Genomic DNA, 27,667 nt, shown 5'->3' with positions numbered 1-27,667 from the left:
CACAGAATTTCCAGGGGTCAGTACAAACAGCCAAGAACAGAGATTTCTGTGCTCTGTTCCTAGTTCTGAGAGACTATGGACACATTCCTGTAACTATTCCTCGCGAGTCAGTGTCTACAATAAAAGTGAATGGAACAATGTTTAGAAACAGAATAGAAAACCATGGGAAAAAAAGAGCACCTATGCCACACATCTGTGGCCAGCAGTGCCATCTTGGGTGTCCTAGGAGGGTATTGATGGGAAAAGACAAGGAGGGATCTGGAACGATTGAAATGTTGTTATTTATGTAGATTTTACTAAATTAATAAACCCACCTTTCAGACTTGTAAGGTGAGAATTATTGCTAGCTTTTGTAATGTGCTCTATAGAGTAAGATAGAGTTGAAATAATAAATAGTATAGCAACCCATAGTAAAATGTAAATGTTAGTATTTAGGGAATTTGAAAAAGTGAATACAGTTTACTCTCTTTTTAGTGTACTTTCTTCACTCAGAAAAAATGACTTTGAACCTTGTCCAAAGTCTCAGACATTTATCAGATGTATTTAATTCCTTTGGATGCCAAAGATGCTTTTTAAAAAATGTCTACAACAGATGTTAAAATGCTGTCAGCTGAATGATTTGCTGCTGGGACATCAGAGAGTAATACCCTGCTGATCTGTGGCAATTACCCAGAGAACAATGGACTTGAACTTTGGATGGAATCTGAAATTTTTTCTAACACAAAGTCATATTTGAAAAATGAATGATTCAGCAGGGAAAGTTTTTTTCAAGAGAACATTGCTCTGATACATTTCTGAAGATTGGGTTTTTCTTCATTTTCGTTTTGGTTGTTGTTACTTCCTCATTTTTCTAATACCTATATCTTAAAAACGATTATATAATAAGCATTTTATTAAATGAGGGCTGGGACACTGATTTGCATCTTAGAGTTGTGGCTTTTGTCTCATAGTTGCAGGCTGGGAGGAGTCTGCTCCTTCACAAACATGAAATGCAGTTGCAGAATAACTCTACTACCAAGTGGAAAGTGGTGCAATTATGGAAATAATTCAAGCCTAAAATATCTACTCTTATTTGGATAACCCCAGCTGGCTACCGTTAGCTTTGGTACCGAACGGATTCCCCTTGCTTTAAGTTGGATTAAAGAGGGAAAAACAATGTGGAATGTAAAGAAATCAGTTTAGGGCTCTCTTAGAGTTTAACCTCAGCAATCCTACAAAATTTAGCTTAGTCTGGGCCCAAATATTTCAATTAAAGACCTTTAAAAAAGCGATATTTCCACTCTCGGGGCTGCCATTTTTTGAAATATCTGGACTACCCAACATGTGATATTATTCATTACCCATGCAGACTTTTTACTTAGGTAAATGCACATTTTGCCAGTTTTTTTTTTTTTTTTCCAATCAACATTGGCAATCACGTACAGGTCACCAGTACTACCTTAGGGCCTCAGGAGCCCAGCACGAAATGAGACTCACGACAGAGACAAACCAAAATTTCTAGGTCTCCTACATCCCTGCCGGGCTGGCTCCCACTTCCCACCATCACTACTATTCCTGTGGCACTAACGGTTTTAGTCACCTCCTATTTACCACATTGGTGAGGAAGGGATTCTCACCCTAAGGTTATGCTGTTGGCCAGACACACAGCACCTGACACTGGACACTTGGGATTGACAGTAGCTTATTAGTCACATATACTCATAGCCGGGGGAGAGGGATAGGGCACACAAGAGCAAATGAAGGTTGTCCTCGGGAACTGAATGAATAAGCAGGGGCTTGGGAGGCAGGCTTTGTGGTAACAAGAGGGTGGGATGCCCCCTGCTTCCTATAGGTTGATGTGATTGGCTTGTTTCAATTCCATGGGCTGGCAGGGAACGGAAACCCAACGCTCAGGGATAAGCAGGAACAGCACCTGATGAGGAGGGTAGATTGGCTAGGGGACCTTATCTGCAGAAACAGAGAGGGAAGAAGACTTTCAATTAGGCCATTTGAGGCCGGCCCTCTCGGTTTTCCCCAGATGACAAGTAATACTGCTCCTTACTTTTAGGTCTGACACCACAATAGCAAAGTCAGGACATTATTTCTAGACCACCATCTACTATGCCCTCTTATAACTGGGAGGAAAAAAAAGAGATGGAGTGTGGCAAAGGATGCAGGCCAAACGCTTTTAGTAAATACTTTTAATTTGTCAAAAAAACAAATGTTTACAGAATATCTTGATGTGCCATCACTAGAGTAGGCACAGGGACTTAGAGAGGAGTGGACCACAATCTTATTTGAAGGAGTCACGTGGAGGAGATGGGGAGGGCACAAGTAGATGATTATAATACAGAGTGATGGATGTGGGAATTGGGATTTGCACATGTGCAGTGAGAGCACGGTGATGGGAGCATTTATCCAGCAAGGTGAAAGGTCACAGGGATAAGGGACAGTGGCCCCTGAGCTGGCCTCGAAGGATGAGTAGGAGTTTGCCAACTGGAGAAGGAGAGAAATGGGAGCATCATCTCAGGAAGCAACCAGTAGTTGGGAGCATTGTTTCAGGAGGGCTGTTCCAGGAGCTTTCTACTCCTCTCACTGCTCCCGCCCCACCACCCTGCATTTCCCTTTGGTCCTTCTTTTTCCCCCAGGTATCTTCTCATATTTGCAGAATCAGATTCTTTCCTCATATTGTTCAGGGTCATTGCTGTTGGGGGTGGAGGTGATGGGAGCAGGAGCAGGGAAAATGAGAGAAGTGTGCTGCGGGGGCTGAGGAAATAACAAGAATGAACTTTACTCACCTGACCATCTTACCAAAGGCTGCCTTTGAGTGCATGTGTAAAACTTGCCAGTCACTGGATATACCAAAGACCCCAGTCCTGGAACAGGCCAGCTGGGCTCTGTCCGAAGCTCTGTTATGGAGTACTCAGATTCCCTGACTACTCATCTGCTGTCATTCTCTGCTGCTCTTGGAATCCTCTCCATACACTGCTCCTCCTCCCCTTGAACGAGATGATCAACTCTTTCTAAAAGCCTTAAACTTCTCTAGAGACTGAGGAGGCAGGAACCAAAGAGTTTAAGCTCTTTTCATCCAGTCCAGGGGCACTGCGGTCAATGTTTCTACTTAGATCAGTGAGCTGTATTTATTTTCTTACATGATTTTCTGCCTTCACATGTGCTGATCCCTTGGACTGGAAATTGCCTGCACTTCCTCTCTTCCTCTCTCCCTATGTTCTCATCTGGAAAACTCCTACCCATTATTTTTCAAAGCCTAATTCAAAATCACTTCTTCAGTGAAGGCTCCCTTGACTCCCTCAGGCAAGCTAGTTGCTACCTCTCAGGGCTCTTTTAGCAGCTATTTTAAACTTCAAACACATTGATTATAATTCTGTTTGCATGCATTTCCTTCACTCATCTAAGCTTCTGAGGCATTTTTGTTTTTATAGCAACCCACAGTAACAGACACATAGTAGGTATTCAGTAAAAGTTGAATGAATGAAAGGAGATAAAAGCCAAAGAAAAAACCCTTAAAAATCTTACATATATATAAAACTTCCAACGATCAGTTTGCAGAAAATAGACTGCAGAGAAAGATGTTAAACACTACCCCAAAATGCAATCAGCAGAACCCGAAGAGGGGAAATTCTTTAGGACAAACAACCTAGTTTTCTGAAAAATAAATTACAAAGAGGGAAGAGAGAGAGATGGAAGATGGCCTCTAATTAAAAAGAGACTTAGAAGACATAACAATCAATTGCAAAGCATGTACTTTATTTGGATCTAATTTTTAAGAAATTAAATTATGACATTATGAGACAATGAGAAATTTAAACATTGACTGGATATTTGATAACATGAAGGACTATTAGTTATTTTAAGCATGATGTTGTTGTTGTACTTATTTTGACAGGAGAGTAGCCATATTTCAGTGTTAAGTAATGAAATGTTTACAGGTGAAATGATACAATATCTAGAATTTGCTTCAAAATAATAAGGGAGGGAGGAAATGGACAACAGTGTGAATGAGGCAAGGTTGGCTTTGGGATTGGTGGTTGTTGCAGCTGAGTGATGGGCATACAAAGAGTCACTATATAAATATTGTTATGTGTGCTTGAAATTTTTCTTGTGTTGTTTAAAAACAAAAAATAATCATTTTCTGATAGTATTTTAATAACAGAGTTAAAATGATTACTCCTCACCTCAATGTGAAAAAGTTTTTAAGTTGAACGTATGGTTATCTGCAATTTTAAAAATGTATTTATATATGTGCTAAAATATTCCCCAAAGGGACATAATTTAGAAAAATATGAGTAAATCCAATTAGGAACATCTGTTTTTCAAAGTGATATCTATATAATAATATATCAACTAGCAAGCTACTTTATTTTATTATTACTACTGATTGCAGGTTGTTCTTAGGTGCAAAGCAAATTTGGAAAAATAGTTTCTAAGCACCATCACCAACAATGTCAGCAATAAGTAGATTTTGAAGTTTGTTCACTTCCACAAAGTCCAAAGTTCTGTAAGTTAAACAGTGGGTTTCCAAGGGTTCTTATCAGTGTGGTTAAACAAGGTATGGTGATACTGACATGGGCAGTGCTTTTGGGGGGGAAAAAAAAAAAGCTTCGTTGAATCACTTTACACAACATGGGTTACTTAGAAAGAATATTAAATGTTTTATCATTTGTATTTTCAATTTAACATTACTTTTTTATGATAAATATTTTCCCAAACCTAAAGATTGTGTGTCAAAACTTGTTTTTCTTTTTTAGACTTGTCCAGTAGAGTCTGAGGATGTGGGCTCAGTACCCTGCCTCCCCTACCCCCAAGAGTATGAATGTTCTGAGTCCCTTAGTCCTTGTAATTGATGGTTGTCATTAAATGTGTGTTTAGTTGAAATAGTAATGTCATATGTAAACGTTTTAAGTTTTTAGATTAATTAAAAATATTTCTTAGTTCTAAATATATCTGAATTTTTCAGGTGTATGTCTACGTGTATGTTGCTGTATAACTGGGAAGCAGGTGTAGAAGGTTAAGACCCAACCTTTATTGAATGGCTATTCTGTCAGCTAATGTGCTAAGTGCTTTTCAGGTGTTGCTTCATTTAACCTTCCTGACACACAGTCATGAAGAATTTTACTATTTCCAATTTGTACGAAATATTAAAGAAGGGCTCAGAGAAAATAAGACACTTGCCCAAGGTCACACAGCTTGTAAGCAGGGGGAGCAGGGAGTTGGATGCCTATTACCCTGGTTTATACCATTTCCCCCCTTGTACTCTGATTAATCATTTTCTCCTCAAGACTGTGAACACCTCACTCCTCCCCCCTTTTTTGTTTTTGTTTTTTTTAAAAAAGAGATGGGGCCTTGCTTTGTTATTCATGCTGGAGTGCAGTGGCACTAGCACAGCTCACTGCTGCCTCAAATTCCTAGGCTCAAGCAATCCTCCCACCTCAGCCTCCAAAGTAGCTGGTACTACAGGTGTGTGCCACCACACCCAGCTAATTTTAAAAAAATTTTTTGGCCGGGCGCGGTGGCTCACGCCTGTAATCCCAGCACTTTGGGAGGCCGAGGCGGTCGGATCACAAGGTCGAGATCATCCTGGCTAACACGGTGAAACTCCGTCTCTACTAAAAATAGAAAAATTAGCTGGGTGTGATGGCGGGCGCCTGTAGTCCTAGCTACTCGGGAGGCTGAGTCAGGAGAATGGCGTGAACCCGGGAGGCGGAGCTTGCAGCGAGCCGAGATCGCGCCACTGCACTCCAGCCTGGGTGACAGAGCGAGACGCCGTCTCAAAAAAAAAAAAAAAAAAAAAATTTTTTTTGTAGAGAGATTGGGTTTTGCCATCTAGTCCAGGCTAGTCTTGAACTCCTGGGCTCAAGAGATCTTTCTGCCTCTCAGCCTTCCCAAGTGCTGTGATCACAGATGCGAGCCTGTGTGAACCCTTAAAGAGCAGCCTTCCATTAATCTTTGGGGATTTCACAACTCCTTAACTAAAGTGGATATTTAATAAATATTTGTTAGAAAATCTCAGCAAATCATTCAAGTGTCAGCTCAGGACAGGAGTTGAAAGCTCTTTGCCAGCATATTTTAAACTCACTTTTGGGACTGACCATATGTGATTATTGAATAACCATTTAAGAAAAATGTTTGAGAACACATTTGCAGGCTTCAAACTACATAAAGTAATGGGAGAAAAGGAATGATGCCAAAGACTGGGGTCAAGGTTAAAAAAAATGAGATTTAAATTTGGAAAATGATAAATTAACCAGAAAAGTTTATGTATTCGGGGTTTTACTATGTGATCTTGCTGCAGAACAAGTGGAGAAACTAACAACCCATGGAAGAAAATTCATATAATACTGGGATCAAGTCAAAACACCTGATGGTTTTAGAGGACAGAATTTTCAGAGAGAAAAACACAACCAGATGACTCTCTGCACCCCTTCCCCAGGCCACGGGTGCCTGCCTGATTCCTATAGTAATGAAGGAACGTTTTCCTGATGTGACCATATTCATGGTGTCAGTGCAATCTCAGCAGAGATGACGCTCCCCACTCAAGCTGCCATGTGACTTGACAGGTGAGACGTTAAGTAATAGCTAAAAATATTATCTGCCATTTGTTGCATGCCCAATATATGCCAGGGGCACTAATAAGTGTTTTACATAAGTTATCTAATCCTTCCAGAACCAAACGAAGAAACTGAGGCTTAGAGAAGTTGGGATTTTGCAGCTAAAAGATCTTTCTCTTGGACTCTAAAGCCCAGGCATATTCTGGCAGGGATTATGGTAGCTGAGGGTGACTAGTAGTGTTAGGAAGGTGAATTTTTGTTTAACAAGCCCCAATGACAAAAGTTTGTAAGCATTTAGACTGTTTCTGAGGAGCCATGCTCTAGAAATATCTAGAGACAACTAAGAAGGTGACAGGCCAAGGAGTTGGAGGATTGCTGGCCCAAGACCCCCAAGGACCTCTTTAGCAGAAACTCAGCATTTAGAAGCCAGGGTAAAAAGCCAAAGGTAAACTAACTTTAAGATGTCTGAATTTTCAATAAAGGAAACACTTCCAGGGAGGTGTTGAGTAGGTGAGATCATTGGGAATTTGCCCTGTTGTTTCTGGCACCTGCTTCTGTGTGTCTGGACTTTGTAGCACCTCCTGGCCTCAGTTCCTCCCTATTCTAGTTTGATATGCCCAGCCTGGCTTCCAGAGTCACCCCTCCAAAGCACTGAGGTTACTGTAAGCTCTTTGAGGGCAGAGGCTTGGTTACTGACAAGATTCCAGTATGGGAGCTGCTCAGTAAATGTCTATGAACTGTTCCAGGGATCACCAAGTTCCTGTTGTCAAGAGAGAACCCTGGGCAAGAACCAGGGCCATGTTCTTTCCTGGTCTTCTTTTCCCTACTGCCTAAGGAGCTCAGCCATGGAACGTGGAAAAGCTATGGAGACAGTAACTCTGTGGTCATGCCAGTCAGGTCCTTTTCTCACTTTTATTGCAGACTGAAAGACTGTCCTGTCCTGAGGACAGGCTTAGCATTTTCCAGTATCATGATATGTAATGTCTATTTTTTATTTTCTTAAAATGTTCGGTGGGAGAGTGTCTACAGTGAAAAAGGTATATAATATCAAAGGCTGGTGAGGATGTGGAGCAACTGGAATGACTACACTCAGCTGATAGAAGGGAAAAGTAGTACAACCACTTTGGAAACCTGGGAGAATCTGCTAAAGCTGAACATGTATATACCCCAAAGCCCAGCAATTCCACTCCCAGGTGTATAGCCAACGGAGAGATGTACACATGTACTAGAATGTTCATAGCAACACTATTCATATTAACCTCAAACTGGAAACAATAAGTTCATCTATAGTAGAATGAATAAATTGTGGCATATTTATATGTGGGACACAGTAATGACATGAAAAAACTACAACTACATGCAATAATATACATGGATCTTACAATGCTGAGCAAAGAATCCGGACACAATAGAGTCCATAGTGTATGATTCTACTTACATAAAATCAAGATGTTTATATTAAAGTATAAAAAACAATTTTTGAAGGTAAACTCATCTATGGTGTTAGAAATCAGGATCATAATTATGTGGGAGCAGTGACTAGGCATTATACAATTCTGGGGTGCTGGTAATGCTCTGCTTTTTGATAAAGTTATTCGTTACATGGATTTGTCATTTTGTGAAAATTCATCAAGCTGTGTACTCATGATTGGTTCACTTTTCTATATGTGTGTTATACTTCAATACAATTTACAAAAAAATATACAGTGAGGTCTTTGGAACCTATCTGTTAAAAGAGGTATTTAAAATCATGAGTTGCAGGCCAGACACAGTGGCTCATGCCTGTAATCCCAGTACTTTGGGAGGCCAAGGCAGGCAGATCACTTGAGCCCAGGAATTCAAGACCAGCCTGGGCAACATGGTGAATCTCCATCTCTACGAAAAAACACAAAAATTTGGCCAGGCATGGTAGCACACACCTGTAGTCCCAGCTACTCAGGAGGCTGAGGTGAGAGAATCATCTGAGCCCAGGAGGTTGAGGCTGCAGTGAGCCACGTTCACATGACTGTACTCCAGCCTGGGCAACAGAGTAGACCCTGTGTCAAAAAGTAAAAAATAAAAATAAATAAAAATAAAAATCACGAGTTGACTTCTACATCATTTCTTTACCAGTAGAAATAAAGTAAATTCTGAAATCTTATAGCATACAAACGTGCCTTATGTGTTATTAAATATAACTAGTCTCAACATTTTTTTGTAAAATGATAGTTGTCTATTTAGAAAGAAGCCCATTTGCTAGCATCTTTTTAATAAGTGTTTAGTGAGAAGCATGTGAGTTTGTTTTATTTAGCCTGAAACTAATTGTATAGTGTGTCTGCTTCCTTAGAACAAAATTGGTTGCCACTTTGTTAAGCAATAGTAAATAGGTCAATTTCTGAAGGCCAGTAACGGATCATTTATAATTCATTAGATTGCTAATAAAATAAAATTGGGGGTCTCAGTTGGGCTGCAGTAACAGAATACCATAGACTGGGTGACTTACAAACAGCAGAAATTGACTTCTCACAGCTCTGGAGGCTGGACATCCACGATCAGGGTGCCAGCATGGTTGGGTTCTGGTGAAAGCCTCTTCCAGGTTGCAGGTGGCCATTTTCTTATCATATTTTTACATGGTACAGAGCAGAGAGTGCTCTCCTGTCCCTTTTATGAGGGCACTAATCCCATTCATAAGGACTCTACCCTCATGACCTAATTTCTCCTAAGAGTCCCACCACCTAATATCATCACCTTGGGGATTAGGATTTCAACATATGAATGTGGGGTTGGGGACACAGGCATTTAGTTCGTAACAATGGGGAATCAAAAAATTTCTGGCATCACAGTGAAGTTATAATACAAAAGTCCTTAAAACCACGAGTAAACGGATATCAAAAGTGTTCCCCACCACAGTGGGCCTAGGAATCTACATTCATCCCAATGTAAGGTGTGTCACAGAGGCTCAAAGGGGGCTGTGCTATAATGCAAAGGGGAGATTGACAATGCTTTAAATTCAGACTCTGTTGGTAGTGGTTGCATGCTTATAATCAATATGGATGTAAGTATTAAGTGAACAATAGCCAAATGCTATGGTAATTTAAAAGACACAGATATCCAGTCGGGCCTGGTGGCTACTGCTTATAATCCCAGCACTCTGGCAGGCCAGGGTGGGAGGCTCACTTCAGCCTATGGGTTTGAGGCCAGCCTGGGCAATATGGCAAGACCCCATCTTTACAAAAAATAAAAACAAAAATAACAAAGTATGTTTAAAAAACACAGATATCACTCAGATATAACCCACTAAAATACTCCTCCTTCCTCACCAAGTTGAAGGGTAAGTCTGTTTTCAGGAGCTGATTTATTTCTTTCCACCTCTCCTAGGATATTTTGTTGAGTGGAGAAGTGAACTTAAAACTCAAGGCCCCAAGCCAACTTTCCAAAAATGATTCCCCATTTAGCCCAGTGTCTCAACAAGAACCCTCAGCATGTTCCTTCTTCCACAGGGTCCTCATGTAATCGTCCTGGCAGTAGTAGTGGTACTAATTATAACAGCTAAATTCATATAACACCTTCTATGTATTAGGAACTGTTTTAGTGTTTTCTATATATATACAAAACCATTTAATCCTCCCAACAACTCAGTAAGGCAAATATTAAACTACCACCCTCATTATCCCATTTTATAGAGAAAACTGAGGCCCAGAGAGGTAAGGGGATTTGTCTGAGGCTATACAGCTGGTAGGGGAAGGAGTCAGCCTTTAGGGTAATGATTCTTGACTTTGCTTGCACTTTGGTATTTTTGTTTGTTTGTTTTTGAGACAGGGTCTCCCTTTGTCACCCAGACTGGAGTGCAGTGGTGCAATCATGGCTCACAGCAGCTTCAACCTCCTGGGCTCAAGTGATCCTCCTCTCTTAGCTTCCCAAGTAGCTGGGACCACAGGCACACACCACCATGCCTGGCTACTTTAAAAAAATTTTTTGTGGCCGGGCGTGGTGGCTCACGCTTGTAATCCCAGCACTTTGGGAGGCCGAGGCAGGTGGATCACGAGGTCAGGAGATCGAGACCATCCTGGCTCACATGGTGAAACCCCATCTCTACTAAAAATACAAAAAATTAGCCAGCTGTGGTGGCGGGCACCTGTAGTCCCAGCTACTTGGGAGGCTGAGGCAGAAGAATGGCGTGAACCCAAGAGGCAGAGCTTGCAGTGAGCCAAGATCGCGCCACTGCACTCCAGCCAGGGCGACAGAGTGAGACTCTGTCTCAAAAAAAGAGAAAAAAAAAATTTTTGTGTGTAAAGACAGGGTCTTGTTATGTTGCCCAGGTTGGTCTCAAACTCCTGGGCTCAAGCAATCCTCCCACCTCGGCCTCCCAAAGTGTTGTGATTACAGGCATGAGCCACTGTGCCCAGCAGATTGCACTTTGAATACCTGGGTCTCACCCACTAATCACCCAACCCCCATTCCAGATTCTAATTTAATTGACCAGGGATTTTAAAATGCTCCTTGGGTGATTCTAATAAGCTGCCAGAGTGGGGGCCACTGGACTGGGGCCTGGCTTTGTAGCATCCTACTATGCAGCCCATGAGAAGCGATTGAACAGAAGCTACAGCTGGGTTCTTATGAGTTTTCCCTCATTGGGAACAACTGGTTAAAGGAACAGTCAATGGCAGAAGTTTTGTGGATAAAATAATGACAGCTGGATACATATTTAGCCACATGGTCTTAGGCCAGTGACTCAGTTTCTTCATCTGCAAAACAAAGGGTTTGAAATAAGAAATGATCTCTTGGTTCCTTCCAGTGCTATGAGTCTATGAAATCAATATATGAAACCCTGGATTATCCAGGAGTGGATGATCCAAGGAAATTGTCTAATCTGAGAACCAGTGTCCTTCAGCCAACCTTCTCATTCATTGGTGTATGCTCAAAGAATGCACATCAGTTTTATTTTTGGCCTAAGCAGAACATAAATAGGAAGGAAGAAATCATGTGTGTACATGTGAAAATCATTCAAAAGATAAATTAAATGATTTGGAGGGATTATCTGCTGTTTGGGATTACCCACATCACTGCCCCCTCCAATAGCGTTGATAATTGAAAGATGCCTGTAGGCTGATTGCCGACAGCTGAAGGATCCATGTTGCCAAGGAACCTATGGCTGAGTGCCAAGGAATGACCTGATTAATTATCGTTTTCTTTGTGCCATCCTGGCTCTTCATACCCTTCCCTCACTAGAGTGGTGTCCAGTTTTAGGAGCATGGAAGAAAACAGTTAAGTCCCCAAAAGTGAACAGTCCCTATTTCTTGAGGCAGAAAATACACTGGAGACCTTTTCATCCCCCCTCAGGTCCTGTGCTGGCTGCTCTGCTTGGTGACTAAACCTCAGACCATAATGAAATCAAAGATAGTCTGTCTAGTCACACTGGCTCTCCACGTGGAGGGTTTTGGCAAAATGTTCTCTCTTCTTCAATTGGATGCATATGGAGGTTGTAATGTGCAAGACTCCAGCATGAGAAGCACAGGCTACTACGGTCAAGAGGCTAAACCTTATTCCCAGTGGCTTTATACTGACTGGGCTTAAACTAGTCATTATCCTCAGCACTTCACTTTGACTATGGAGTGTCATATAGAAATCTTTTTTTTTTTTTTTAAATCATGAACCAGCATGCTAGGTGAGAAGTATCTTTATTTCAGGGGAATTTGGGAAAGAGTTTGCACAAATTCTGTGCACTGGTTACATAGCTAAAACCAGGTTACATAACTGTTTAAATTTGGTATAAGCCATCTATCTGTACATCCTTAAGCAGTGTAGACAAGCTGGCCCCAGGGCCTAGCCCCAGAAGTTTCAAGCTTTAAACAGCACATTGCAAATTCCAAATTAGCACTCCCATCCTTATCTTGACCAATAGTCTGTACTCGACTTATAGATAAGCATAAAGCTGTCTCAGTTCAGCTGTAAGATAATCTTGTCTTAGACATACTATAATACAAAATATGAAGGAATGATTCTTCCTTCCTGAATTCATTCCATCTAATTCACAGTTTATTTCACAGCCATGTAGAATTCTGAGTCTTTTCTAAAACTAGTTTTTAAATTATTGGCTTTTACAGGGGTATTCAATAGCTATTGAACTGATGGCACCAGACTGCTTATTTTTATCATTTTTTTTTTTAAATTTTTAGAGACAGGGTATTGTTCTGTCACCCAGGCTGGAGTGCAGTGGTACAATCATAGATTACTGCAGCCTTGAACTCCTGGACTCAAGGAATCCACCTGCTTCAGCCTCCTGTGTAGCTAGAACTACAGGTATGCACCACGATCCTCAGCCCTGGTGTTTTACTGGATGTGCCGGCCAGGGGCCAGCTCTACAGTCTTCTGCTGGGGCTTCCCAATGCTGGCCCTCTGTGGGTGGCTTCTGGAAACAACCCTCAGAAAGAAGGATGGTTCTACTCACGCCAGAACCTTTTTTGTCATCTTTGCATCTTATAGAGGCAGGCAGACCTCAGGTATCAGCTCCATCAGAGGCTTGACCTCGCCTCAGTGGCTGTGATTATTGCCCAGAGAACCAGCCAGATTTTACGTAAATTTCAAACAAATCTTTTAAGATTAGGGTCCTATCCTGGAGGCAGCTGGAGGGAGAAAAAAATCCCTCTTAGAACTTGGCCTTTGAAGTGAATTCCTTCAGCAATCTTGCTCTGAGCTTTTCCTGAATACAGTTGTAAATTGATTTGGGGTTTGTCCTAATGGGCTGAAAAACATAGCTTTCCTGTGTTGGGTGGCTCAGTGAAACCACTATTTTAAAACCACCCGGAGTTCCTTGAAAAGCCACCCTCCATGAGATCATTACAGATACATCCTGAGCTCAATAAAAAAGAAGTTGAGCCCGTGTTTCTATTGGTAGACTAGGCGGGTTTGCGGATACTTGGACACTGGTTTGGGCATAGATTTGTGCTTAAGCCATATAAACAGATTAGTCTGGTATCTAAGTCATATAGATACTGGATTTCACCCTCTATCCATGTCTATAGGTATACTTTATTAGCTTGTTAATGCCTTTCTTTCAAAGAAAAATTTATTTAGCCTTTAGAGAACACAGTGATTTTTTAAAATGTAGCTTTATTAAAGAACTTTAGCCTAATCTAAAATGGTTTCACTGGTCTTCACATGCCACAGGTTTACTGGGGTGTAAAATACCAAATTCTCTTTATGTGTTCACTAAATTACTTTATCTTTTGCCCTGATAATACTTGTCACAAAATATGGAGACCTACTCAATTTTACTAGTCATTGAAGGAATATAAACTGAAACTAGAAGATAATGATTTTTTCACCCATTCAAATAGTCAAGGAAATGAATATTGTCACTTCTGGCTGGTGTGACATCTAGGAACATATCTTGACACAAAATTATTCTTATATAGGAAGAAGGGTATTATGTACACAGTCACTTGCATTACTCTATAATAATCAAAATTATTCAACAAAGTCTAAATATCTGACTATAAGGGAATGGCTGAATGAGTTACCATTTTGTAACTAACAGTGGCTCTCACGAACAAATTGAAAAGGTTTCTGATATACAGCTAGGAGAAGAGCAGGACATGACACAGGGTACAGACTACAACAGCAACTATAGCATTTTTTTAAATGTGCATATAAAATATGTTTCTGGTGACAGCCCCACTCCCTCCTTCACTGGCTTCTCAGTGCCTTAAGACGTCTGAGGTAATTCCCGGCTGGGACCCCTCCATGTCTGCACTGCTCTGCTTCTATCAGGCCACCCTGCTCTCCAGTGCATCCTGCCTCTGGTCTTTGAACTGCTGGTTTCCTGCCCTGATGATGCTTCTCTCCTCCTCATCCTCCTCATCTCAGGTTTTTTTATTTTTTGAAGACAGGGTCTGGCTCTGTCACCCAGGCTGGAGTGCAGTGGCACAATCACAGCTCACTGCAACCTTGAACTCCTGGGATCAAGCGATATACCCTCACCGCAGCCTCCTGAGTAGCTGGGACTACAGGAGCATGCCACCATGCCCAGCAATTTTTTTGGTTTTTGTAGAGACAGGGCCTTGCTATGTTACCCAGGCCGATCTCAAAATCCTGGGCTCAAGCGATCCTCCTGCCTCAGCCTCCCAAAGTGCTGGGATTATAGGTGGAGCCACCATGCCCAGAAAACAACAAATTTCATTGTATCTTTTTTTTTTTCTATGATTACTCTGAAAACACTGTTTGATGAGCCTTAGAAATTGATACCACTTTAAAACTACAGAAGAGTGGGTAGTCTGGAGAGACTATTTCACAACTGGGCCAAGGTGATGACTAGTTTCAATTTTGTGCTCTTAGGCCTCATTAGTCTCATTCTGAGGATGCTTTATTCTTCCCTGAATTGATTGTATTAATAAATAAAGCATGTGGAGGGAGGAATCTCTCCTAAAAGAGGAGCTCACTCATCCTTGAAAGTATATAGGATTTTTTTTTTTAAGTGTCTGCCTGGGGAAAATGCTGTGGCGGCATTAATAGACAACAGCATTTTAATTATGAATCTAATATATTTGTATCACAAAACCTGGCAATTTCAACGATAAAGTACTGTGATTACACAAAGCATTTTTAGAAATAATAAACCTCTGCTGAATATGCTTACAAACTGCATTAAGATTCCATTTCAGCTCTCCTTAGTAATATCAAATCATATAGGTAGGTTGGCTGTTTTAAAATGTATTAAATGTAAATTGATTTTGTATTGTCAGAAATAATATTTAGAGACATTCTGCAGTCTCTGTCACGACCCTTGCCTGATTCCTGCTTCATGTGTTTCTAATCCTGGAAGATTTATACAGCTTTAAAATTTTCATTTTGTGTTCTCCTGCCTGCCTGGTAGACACTTGCTGTACTTTGCTTGCCACCAATCTTGGACTTGTCTAATGTGAGCCAGGATCCAGTCTGGGGACAAACACTGAGCACCAAGTTTGGGCAAAGCTTTGGCGAGGGGAATGATCCCAAATGTAGGCTCAGGAGGCAGCTGCATCACTTCCAAGGCTGCTGGCTCTGCTAATACCAGGGCCAGCAAACTCCCATCTAAGCCACAAGCAAAACGTTAGTGTGCCACGCAATGTGAGTTAAGATTTGTCAAACACACCTTTATTTCATATTTGGCTGGATCATAAAGCACTCATTGCAAAGTTCCCTGGGGCCTGCAGCAAGGGACCTGGGTTGCTGTAACTCTGATTTGTTCATGAAGTACATTAGTGAGCATAATAAAGTAATTACATGCCTCCTACGGGTTTTTGTCTTGTAGAGTATGTGAAATCTGCCCCAGATAAATATATATATTTTAAAATGAAAGCACATGAGATGTTAGAGGAGAATGCAAGACCTTAAATGATCAACTACCTGGCACAGAAAACACTTGTAAAGAAGGATGGGGGAGGCCAGGCACAGTGGCTCACGCCTATAATCCCAGCACTTTGGGAGGCTAAGGTGGGAGAATCACTTGAGTCAGGAGTTCGAGACCAGACTGGGCAACGTACTGAGACCCTGTCTCTACAAAAAGTTTTAAAAATTAGCTGAGTATGGTGGTGTGTGCCTATAGTCCCAACTACTCAGGAGGCTGAGGTGAGAGGATTGTTTGAGCCCAGGCGTTGGAGGCTGCAGTGAGCTGTCATTGCACCACTATACTTCAGCTGGGCGACAGAGCAAGATCCTGTCTGAAAAAAAGAAAAAAAAAAGTTTTGTTTTGTTTTGTTTAGGTTTCAGTATGAACAGACTAACCCTGTTTAAAGAGGGATGAGGAATGAGGATCTTCATCTGCCACCCGCAGGGCTCCGGGGAAGGACAGGATTCCGGTGCATTTGTTGTAACTGGCTGGGCACAGGAAAGCTGGACTGATAGGCAACAGTACCGCAGGATGGTCCCGTGTAGGAAGGGCTGGGGAAAGAGCCAGGGAATATTCCTCCTTGTGTCTCCGCGCTCTACAAGCTAGGCGGTCAAAAATCTCTCAAGTTTTGGGTGATGCTGCTCCTGGAAAGCAACAGCATATTTTACCCGTGAAAACAAGTGCTCACCCCAGTGCCTGCAGCCTAAAAGAGACCAGACTTTTGAGCTTCAGGAATATCAGGCATTCGACCCTAAAGGTGAAACTGTGCCCAAAGGGTTAAAGAAGTTGGTAACAGGAATTCTTGAGCTTGTCTTATAGGATGGCATATAAGGAAGTAGCTTGTAACAGTCCCCTCCACTTACAACAAAACTGGCCAACTGGGGCAGTTGCAGTGGCTCAGGCCTTTAATCCCAGCACTTTGGGAAGCCAAGGCAGGAGGATTGCTTGAGCCCAGAAGTTTGAGACCAGCCTGGGCAACATAGCAAGACCTCGTCTCTACAAAAACAAACATGAAAAGCCAGGCATGGTGGCACATGCTTGTAGTCCCAGCTATTTGGGAGGCTGACGTGGGAAGATTACTTGAGCCCAGAAATTCAAGGCTGCAGTGAGTGATGATCTCACCACTGCACTCCAGACTCTAGCTTGGGTGACAGAACAAGAACTTATCTCAAACAAAGAAGCACAACAATAAAAAACAAAACCAAAAAAACTGGCCAAACTGGCTGAAACTAATTGCAACCAATATGGCTGGCTATAGTCTATGCAGAATGGTCTTACTTTGCCAGATGGGTGACCTTTTGATGTCACAGTCTGAATTCATACCATATGGTTCCTACCAATTTCCCCCAACTTTGCACATACAACCACAAAGAAGCACAAAGAGACAACCGCACCCACTTAAGGGACTTTGCAAACTTCCCCTCCCCTTCCTCCAATCATTCACCAACCCCAAAACCCCTCCGCCAGAATTTCTCCTTTCCATGTACTGCTTTGAGACCAGTACAAGGAGATGGATTTGAGCCCATCTCCTGTCTCCTTGCACAGCCACGTTGCAATAAACCTCTCTTTCTACAAAAATCTGGTGCTTCGGTGTTTGGCTTTTCCTTGTGCGTGGGCAAATGGACTCAGTGCAATTAGGTTACAAGGGCTCATAATATCCTCATATTCCTGTGTATCCTGCTTTGCTACCTTTGGTTTGATTTTCATGAAAATTCGTACTGGTAAAATGGAATTGACTAGAGCAGAGGCATCCAGCCTTTTGCCACCAAGAACTCTTTATTATTCCTAATCCTCATCAAGAGAAAAAGGAAGTTATGACTAATTGGTTTTCCACTTCTGTTAGACACTCAGCGCATCTAACCAGCAGGACCGACAAGTACTGCCCCAAAAAGCTGAGGTACTTCCAGCCACACGCCAAGGCTCATGGCATTTTAATAAGACATGGCAACCTTTACAGCAGGCCCAGCTCTGATTGTTGTTAGACTTTTTGAAATACTTAAAATCATCTGAGGGTTCCTTTCACTGTCAATGAAGACTCTTGGCCAGCCAGGCACGTGTGCTGTTGGGCAGAACAGAATCTGGGAGGAAGAACAGCTGGAGCAGGCCGATGTTGAAGCAGTGGGTCAGACAGCAGCGTTGGGCCCAGGACTTTATAACTTCCTATAAGAAGCACTAGAGCTGGAAAATGGGAACTCCTGCAGTGCTGAGCCGATCTGTTTCCAGCAGTGGGGAGAGTTGTTGAAGAGATGGAATGGGAACCGTTAACCTAGCTAGGAGCTCCAGGGACACAAAGGTCAAAATAAAACAAAACAAAATACAACCCCTCCCCAAAACCACAATGATATATCTCTTAAAAGCTATCCCAAAAGCTTAAAACACACACACACACACACACACACACACACACACACACACACACACACGGGGAGAAAATATAATCAAGTGTTGCCTTCAGACCGTGGGTGACAGATACATATTTATTTAAAGAGGGGAAAGACTGTGTCGGCAGGGGAAGTCAGCCCTACTGAGAAGGTGTTATGTGCCAGGCATTGTGTAGGTGCTTTATAGGGTTGAAGGTTCTTTTAAAAGTGTGGTGCTTGTCACTCATGATATTCTCTTGCCTTGTCCCAGTGGACTCATAGCTAAATCCCAACATGAAGGGGACAGTGGTAGGAACAGCAGTAACATAACATTGACTACAACAAAGACAACAATAACAATGTTTACCGAGTGCCTTACAAAGATCAGGCGCCGTGGCAAGCGTTTTACACGGATCAATTAGTTAAGTCCTGGGGATATCCCTAGTCCTGAGGTACTATTATGATCATCCCCATTTTATAGCTGGAAAAACTGAGGCTCCATGACTGGCCCTAGGTCACACAGCTAAAGAAAAGAGTATCTAAAAATCTAAATCCCAAGTCTGTCTGACTTCAGATCGCTTGCTTATAATAGAGTAGACTGTCTTCCATTAAATAGGAGGGAATAAAAACTAAGAGCTGCTTCCTTAACATTTCCATGTAACACAGGAGTCAAAAACAGCACTCTTGGTGGCCATGAAGACAGAGGCATTATTACTTTTTTTTTTTTTTAGAGACAGGGTCTCTCTCTGTCACCCAGGCTGGAGCGCGGTGGTACAATCATGTCTCACTGTAGCCTCCAACTCCTGGGCTCAAGTGATCCTCCTGCCTCAACCTCCACAGTACTTGGGACTGCAGGCACACGTCACCATTCCAAACTAATTATTATTATTATTATTTTTGAGATGGAGTCTCACTCTGTGGCCCAGGCTGGAGTGCAGTGGCTCAATCTCGGCTCACTGCAACCTCTGCCTCCTGGGTTCAAGCAATTCTACTCTTCAGCCTCAGAGTAGCTGGACCGACACGCACCTGCCATTATGCCCAACTAATTTTTGTATTTTTCGTATAGATGGGGTTTTGCCATAATGGCCAGGTTGCTCTCAAACACCTGACCTCAAGTGATTGACCCACCTCAGCCTCCCAAAGTGTTGGGATTACAGGCGTGAGCCACCATTCCCAGTTGAGACATCCTATATACAGAGCCTTAGTAAACCCTGAGTGACTGAAGCAGGCCCTGCAGCTCCTTGCTCCCCCTACTCCATGGCCACACATGACACCTTGCTGTGAGATGGGCAGAAAAGAAGGAAAATTACACAATGGTATGAGAACCAAGAGAGAACTTCCACTCTTCACATCAGCCAAACACTGCCCCTGAAGTCCTGGAAGTGTTTGGGAGGAATCTGGGAATCTGAAAAAGAAAGGATTGGGAGCTACTGCCAGTGAGTCATACTGTGTACTGAGAAATATGAAATCGTGATTATTGATGGGATGCTATTTCTACTCCCAAATGAGTGGGCTGGGAAATACTGGGAAATACTTACATTTACAGTGAATGAATAGTTGTCTGTTTGCCTGAGGGGTCTTGTATCTTTTCCACATCACTGTAGGTATTTTCTGAGTTGGAGTTCAAGGTTCTTTTCTGCAAAGACTTCACTTGCTTCTTTGTAAAGAATTTTGCAAAGTGTTGCATGAATGCCAACTTTTTATCTGTTTTTTATGATGATGGCAAATATTAATAAGGGATAGGATCTTCTTCTTAAAGCTTTTTAATTCCTGGGGCCTCCTTCCTTAACAAATCCTTGGTATCTGTACTTTTCCTAGAAATGAGAAAGATGCTCCTCTGCATTTTTCTTTTTTCTTTGAGACAGGGTCTTGCTTTATCCCCCAGGTTGGAGTGCAGTGGCACAATCACAGCTCACTACAGCCTTCAACTCCTAGGCTCAAGAGATCCTCCTGCCTCAATCTCCAGAGTAGCTGGAACTAGAACTACAGGTGCATGCCACCACACCAGGCTAATTTTTTATTTTTTGTAGAGATCGGGGTCTTGCTCTGTTGCCCAGGCTGGTCTTGAACTCCTGTCCTCAAGTTATCCTCCCCACTTCACCTCCCAAAGTCCTGGGATTACAGGCATGAGCCACTGCACCTGTCCTCCGCTCCCATTTTAAAAGTTCATTGATTATGTTCACAGTCTGTTAGTTCCTTTGTCTAATACTGACACGTCTTAGTTTTAGTGGGTTTGAGCCCCGTCTAGGCCATTTGGCTGTTCTGCCATCAGGTAGATTGCTTTATGACCTGAAGTGATTGTTATAGACTACCAAAGTGACCAGAAGGAGGCCACAAGACAGATGGGGTTTCAAAGGATCTCACTGCATCAGCCTGTTCTAGACTTTACAGTGGCTTCCCATGGCTCTGGATCCACCTGAGATTCCATTCCACACTCTCACTCCTCTTCCCACCACCGCCCCACAGGCTCCTTGCTGTGTGCTGCAATTTGTGCCTCAGCCACATCTGCTCTGGGGCCTCCACCCTATGGGAGCTCAAGAGGAGAAATGTGCTTCACTTCCCAGAGACGAAATCCTATGGAAACTAAACAAAGACATGCTCCAGCACTTGACAACTAACACACTGTTTATGGCCTGAGCAGCATCAAGCATTCCGAAAACCAAAACTGGGACTTTGTATTACTTTGTTTTCGGGAGTAAAGAGAGAGAGACATGGCAACCCTTACAGCAGGCCCAGCTCTGATTGTTTACCTTTGTCAGCAATTCTACCTGAAGTAATAAAAACAAGCAAACAAACAAATAAACAACAACCCAGGGAACAGAAGCAGCCTCGTGAAAAATGGCCTGTTCAAAAGCACTGAGATATATGAAAATACAAGCCAGCACAGACTTCCTGTCTCTTTAAAATGTTTTGAATCCCAGATGCCAAGCAGGATGCTAGGGGCTTCTTGTAGCTGGCCACAAGTGTCAGGAAAACATAAAAACAAACAAACCAAACCCCCTACATGTTGACTCAGTTGAAATAAACATTTCATTACTCTCATAATAAAGACAAGTTCTTGACTGAGTGCATGAAATTCCAGGTAGTCAGATTTCTGGATTGTACTGTGCAGGAAATTTCCAGAAACACTTAATAATAGTGTGCATGATAAAGTATTGAATTTGATTGGCTAGAGGGAGATGGAAGGAGAAAGCCAGCACTGTGAGATCGCCTGATAGGTGCTATTAGGGTATTGGATAAATGATTGGACCCACAGACTAGCCCGCATTGTACTAGGTGCTTATTATCAACATCCAGAAGCCTACAAATGAACCACTTGTTGAAAACATGAGGAGACAGTCTCTATGGACATGCCAGAAAAATAAATCTCAGGTTAGTTTGTGGAATTAAAAATCAAAAGATAAGAAAGGGAGAGGGGGAGAAGAAAGAAGAGAGAGAGAGAGAAAGAGAGAGGCAGAAAGAGATGGAGAGAGAAAGGGAGGGAGGAAGGAAGAAAGGAAAAGGGGAGAGAATAAATGACACAGTGGCTTTGTAATTTTCCTCCCTGTTCACACGAGTAGCAAATCATCCCTGCATTCTTCAAGCCATTTCCTCATATTTTATCTTGTTTTATTCTTACCACAACCTCGAGGGAACCCTTTTTAAAAATTTTTCATATTATTTTACCTTTTTTAGAGACAGGGTCTCACTCTGTTGCCCACACTGAGTGCAGCGGCGTGATCATAGCTCACTGCAGCCTCAAACTCCTGGGCTCAAGCAATCCTCCCACCTCAGCCTCCTGAGCAGCTGGGACTACAGGTACACACCACCATGCCCAGCTAATGTTTTAAAAATGTTTTGTAGAAATGAGGTCCTGCTGTGTTGCTCAGACTGGTCTGAAACTCCTGGGCTCAGGAGATCCTTCCACCCTGGCCTCCCAAAGTGCAGGGATTACAGGCATGAGCCATTGTGCCTGGCCTTATATAACTGAACACACAGAGGTTAAATAACTTGCCCAGGATAATACAGCAAACAGTCAAGGGGTGGGCACCCCATCTAATCTCTCCAGTGAGCAAAGCCAGGATGGCCTGTTTGTTCTGTGCTGTGAAATTAACCCCAATGTCTCTTGCTTGGGCTCCCTCTGCCCTCATGTTGCCACTGGAGTCAACATATGGAATGATTTAGAGACTTTCTCTCTGAAGGCAGGGGATGGACTTAATGATACCCCGAGATCCCCTGCCAAAGAATGGTTTTCTTGTAATTCTAAAGATACATAGTGGGCCTCTATGGAAATAGAGTCCCATGTGCAGGAAGTGGGGACTGGGCCCCATTTCTTGTCATTGATCAGTTGCATATGTCAGGAAAGGGCATGAAAGGCAAGAAACAGATGTTTCCTGATGGGGCGCCTTCCTGATAAGGGGATCTCCTTGCTTGTCCACCAGCAGCCCTCCCTGAGCTGTAAAGCCCCAGCCAACAGTCAGCAGAACCCCTAACTTAGGTTGCTTCCCCCACGAGTCTGCCCCAGGGACTCCTTGTCCTCTATTCTTCCTGGCTCAAAACCGTGGAAGCCTACACCCCTCAGTCCTTATGGTAGGCAGTGGAGGGAGGCTCATTTAGGGAATGGGGGCTGGCAGGGGTCTTTGGGATGGGTTTCTCTTTCTGACATGAAGATCATTTCCCGGAAAAGCAAAACACAACAAAAAAAAGCTGCTGCCATTTTGACTCTACAGCCACTTAATGTGGTGAAGAGTTGCCGTAGCAACATGATTTCTGCCTCAGCTTGACAGAAATTCATGCTTGCCTGGTTTGAAAAGAAAAATTGGACATTCAATCTGCACCAGAGAATTTACACATAACAGCAGATAGTAGCTATACAGTCGGCCTTTATTATTATTTTTTAACTTTTTAGTATGCATTTCGAGTACATACAAAAGTAGAGAGAATAGTATAACAATGCTCCTTGTACTTATCACCGGGTTCCCGCAGTGATCAGCATACGGCCAAGCTTGGTTCGTTGATCTATTCACTCATTCCCCAGCCCCCACCCACTGTATTAGTTTTAAACAAATCCTGGATATCATATAATTTCACCCACAAATACTTCAGTATGAATCTCTAAGAGATGGGGACTCTATTTTTTAATAAATGATTCTCACACGAATAATAAATGAAAGAGAATGAAGGAAGATTTCGGAATACGATTTCTGCCTTTCTTCCCAAACATTTTTAAAACTGCATCTATTCACTTTTTAAAAATATCCTGCTGGGTACAGTGGCTTCAGCCTATAATCCCAGCACTTTGGGAGGTGGAGGTGGGAAGATCGCTTGAGGCCAGGAGTTCAAGACCAGCCTGGGCAACATAGTGAGACCCCCATCAATACAAAAGAAAAAAATTAAAAATTAGCTAGACATGGTGGCTGCACCACTGGTCCCGGCTACTCTGGAGGCTGAAGTAGGAAAACCATCTGAGTCTGGGAGATTGAGGCTGCAGTGAGCTGTGATTGCACCACTGCACTCCAGCCTGGGTGACAAAGGGAGACCCTGTCTCAAAATAAAAAACAAAACAAAAATCTCTACTTTATCTCTACTTTAGACACTATGCTTTGGCTTAAAATATATAGCATTATGCAGCAGGGAAAGTTCCAAGTTTACATGGATTATCTCATTTAATCCCTACAACAGTCCTAATATTATCCCATTTTACAGATGAGGAAAATAAGGCCTGGGGAGATTAGTAACTTGACCAATATCAAACACTTCGGTTAGGTAAATAAGCAAACACATTGTTTTTAGTTCCTAATCAGGCCTAATCTTACCATTGAAAAGCCTGCATATTTAGGTTACGACTTGAAACTCGTCAGTGGTGCATGCTTTCTGGTGCTTTGCATTTTTGTACCCACTCTTCAGACGTGACATTAACATCTTATTGAGCAGATCCCTGTAAGAAGCCACTGTGTGGTTTAAGGATTATTCTCAAAATGACCACCCATCTTAATCCTCTCAAAGTCTATTTTCAACCATTGCATATATTCTATTAAACCCTAAGAAGTCTCCTTCAGTGGAAACTTGGGAGGTTTGATCCCCGGGAAGTGGTTCTGGGAGGTAGATGCCATGTTAGATGATGTCACTCAACCACTTTCTGGCTGTGTGACAAGGTAGAATAGCTAGCTGTCCCCGTCAGAACCTCGCCACATTATTTTGCAGTCATCTACTTACTGGTTTGTTTCCTTAGAGGCTCCTTAAGGCCAGGAGCCAAATTGCCATTTGTTGGTTTGGCTGTTTGTTCTTTTTCTGTATCTGAGCATTGACACTGGTACACAGTAAGTACTCAGTAAATATGCTTTTCCAGATACAGTTCTCTGAGTTCTTTTTATTTTTCTTTCAAACTGAACAAACAATGACATATCTGGCCATGACTAAAATACAGAACAGATCAAAGCAGCCACTTAATTCAGGGAAAGTTAACATTTCTTAATTGAGGGAAAAGGTATCCTTTTCTGACTGATTTTCCACGATGTCTGCCCACACTGACATTGTTCAATGTGCAATTGCCCAGTGACTTTATTGTATTTTTATTTTTATTTTTTGAGGCAGAGTCTCACTCTGTCACCCAGGTTGGTTTGCAGTGATGTGATCTCAGGTCACTGCAACCTCCACTTCCCAGGTTCAAGCAATTCTTGTGCCTCAGCCACCTGAGTAGCTGAGATTACAGGTGTGTGCCACCATGCCTGGCTAGTTTTTGTATTTTTAGTAGAAATGAGGTTTCACTATGTTAGCCAGGCTGGTCTCGAACTCCTGACCTCAGGTGATCCACCTGCTTCAGCCTCCCAAAGTGCTGGGATTACAGATGTGAGCCATGGAGGCCAGCCCAACCAATGACTTTATAGAAATAGTCTTTGGAGTTTGACTTGGAACAAGTTAGTGCTGTATTATCTGAAGTTTAATATTTAATGTTTTCATAGTTAAGACTCTTAAGTTGAATTCTCATTACTAATAGTAATTTTAGTTTTGTAACAGGCGAATGCACACAATAAGAACTTCAAGGAACAATTTAAGTCAATATTAAGAGTGTTCAAGTATTTCCAAGTCATTCCAAAATATTTTTCTCACACTTAATAGTACCGTGAAAAAGGTCATCTGATTCTCATAGACCGTTCGGAATTTAAATAGTTGTCCCATTTCCCCCCGCTTGCATTTACCAGGTCATATGCCAGGTTTGGGCTCAGAAGATATCATTACTGCACGTAATAGGCTAATAACAAAATCGGACTTATACATTGACTTGACAGTCATCCTTATTTGAGCTTGTACTTCTTTATTTTTAAGTTTTTAATTATTTTTAGAGATGGGGATCTTGCTATGTTGCCCAGGCTGGTCTTAACTCCTAGCCTCAAGTGATCCTCCCACCTTGGCCTCCCAAAGTTTTGGGATTACAGGCATGAGCCACCACACCTGGTCAGCCCTGCAGCTTGTTCTTTTTACCATATTTTATTCCATGTGACAGCAAATACTCAAAGTATCTCATACTATGTGTGTTGGGATTATATTGAAAATTATTTCTCTAAAAATGTGACTGTGTATTCTATATAGTTGAAACTATATTTCCTGGGAAATAGAAATAATTCTAGGTAGGTAAGTACTGTGTAAAAAAAAAAAATCAGAACTCTGGTAATTTTCTCTGCTCTTTTTGCTTATTATAAAAACAAAGAACAAATTTTTTAAAAACCACAGGAAAAAATTTAGCATTTGACATATATGTCACCCGTCACCTATTTTCTGCACTTCTGTCAAGAAAGAGTCTAAAAATGGTATTTTTGATACTGAAAGGTGTGTGTGTTGGTAGAATTCAGAAGTAAGGTGTTTGAAATTGCAGTTCAGCTAACTAACTTCTTTGCCACCATTAAGAAACTGCTTATTTTGGCACGGCTCACTTCAACCTACCAAATATGAGGCAATGTAGGAGACTTCCCCATGAGGTTGTTGAGGATTGTTAAAGATATGACATTGCAATGTTAAATGATTAGGAAATACAAACACATGTCTAAGCAGCATTGACTGAGCATTCAACAAATATTTATTCGATAAATATTTACTCTTCTGCCTAAAAAATAATCATGGGTGTTATTCCAGGTTCTTGGACCCTTCACTTTCTAACCCCAGGATTAGGTGAGGTCATTCACCCTAGAGCTCTTTTTTAACTCAAGGAAAATAACCAGGCAACTGGAATGTTAAGTGTACTAAGAGCAAAAGAAAGGTCTGGTACTGCAGAAGTCACAATGAAGGATTCTGGAGTGAGCAGGAGGGGAAGCATCTCTGCTGCCCACTCACAGTCCCTGGGTGATATATTGGTGCCTAAGAGCTTAAGAACAAAATGCTCCATTCCTCCTGGGATCCCCACATCCCTGTGGTGCTCTCCTGAGCCTGACCCATGCTGGGAGGCTCTGGCTCTCCATGGAGACTGCACACGAGAGTGTTGGTCTTACACAGTGCACAACCTCTCGCAGGCGTTTACCGCCAGATCTTTTCTCTGCTGGGTTGGGGGCTGGATATTGGCCAATTGCCATTATTGCTAGGTGCAAACTTTCTGTTAAGTTAAATATGCCCCCTTGTCAGAAACGAAATTGAAAATTGTGATTTCAGGCCAGGCACAGTGGCTCATGCCTATAATCCCAGCACTTTGGGAGGCCGAGGCAGGAAAATTGCTTGAGCCCAGGAATTCAGCCTGGGCAACATGGCGAAACCTTGTCTGTAAAAAAATGAGCTGGGCATGGTGACATGCGTCTATAGTCCCAGCAACCCAGGAGGTTGAGGTGGGAGGACTGGTTGAGCTCAGAAGGCTGAGGCTCCAGTGAGTCATGATCTCACCACTGCATCCCAGCCTGGGTGACAGAGTAAGACCTTGTCTCAAAAACAAACAAACATAAACAAAAACACAAGGAAAGAAAAAAAGAATATTGTGCTTCCTTTTGAAGCTGAGTTTTAGCATGCCAGGGTCAGAGCAAAGAAGCATCTTCACTTGTGTTTAATGGAAGTACCTGATGCTTGCATAAGTTGTTGACACAAAAACCAGCCTCCTTCATCCAGTCTGCTGGAGGTCACCCTGCAGCCCTCTTTCAGGAATGTTTGGAGAGTTGACAGAAGAGTCAACCAAACCTAAATTCAGAAAATGTTACATTCATCAGAGAGGAAAGAGCTTTTCCTTGTCGCTGCCATTATAGCTCAGGAGAGGCACAGAGTGAGGTGTCAGATTTACCTAAGAAATGATACTCAAAACTTTACATTTGTTTTTATCAATTTAAAAATTATAGCCCTTGACATAAATAAGGCCATTCCTTCTGGTATCATTCATTTTAAATGCAGGCATAATTCTTTGTACAATAGCAAATCCTGGAATGACTTGTTGGAAAAACCAGACTTTTGAAATAAATAATTTA

At 42.2% G+C, this 27,667-nt stretch overlaps 1 long non-coding RNA gene across 2 annotated transcripts in view; it reads left to right on the top strand.

Annotated features, from left to right (window-relative positions):
• LOC139356401 (uncharacterized) overlaps positions 1-27,667 on the top strand; it is a 46,606-nt gene that overhangs the window by 12,631 nt on the left and 6,308 nt on the right. The window contains exon 3 of one of the 2 annotated variants that reach the window (XR_011608209.1): positions 12,704-12,827. This is a non-coding gene — a long non-coding RNA (uncharacterized lncRNA). Of the gene's footprint in view, positions 1-6,292; positions 6,558-12,703; positions 12,828-27,667 lie in introns of both variants that reach the window. The other variant, XR_011608210.1, reaches the window with a different exon arrangement.

Source organism: Macaca nemestrina, chromosome 9 (genome assembly GCF_043159975.1).
Source record: "Macaca nemestrina isolate mMacNem1 chromosome 9, mMacNem.hap1, whole genome shotgun sequence".
In the NCBI taxonomy this organism is placed as follows: Eukaryota; Metazoa; Chordata; class Mammalia; order Primates; family Cercopithecidae; genus Macaca; species Macaca nemestrina.
Note: the sequence above shows the minus strand (reverse complement) of the source record. Positions and strands in the feature narration are given on the sequence as shown.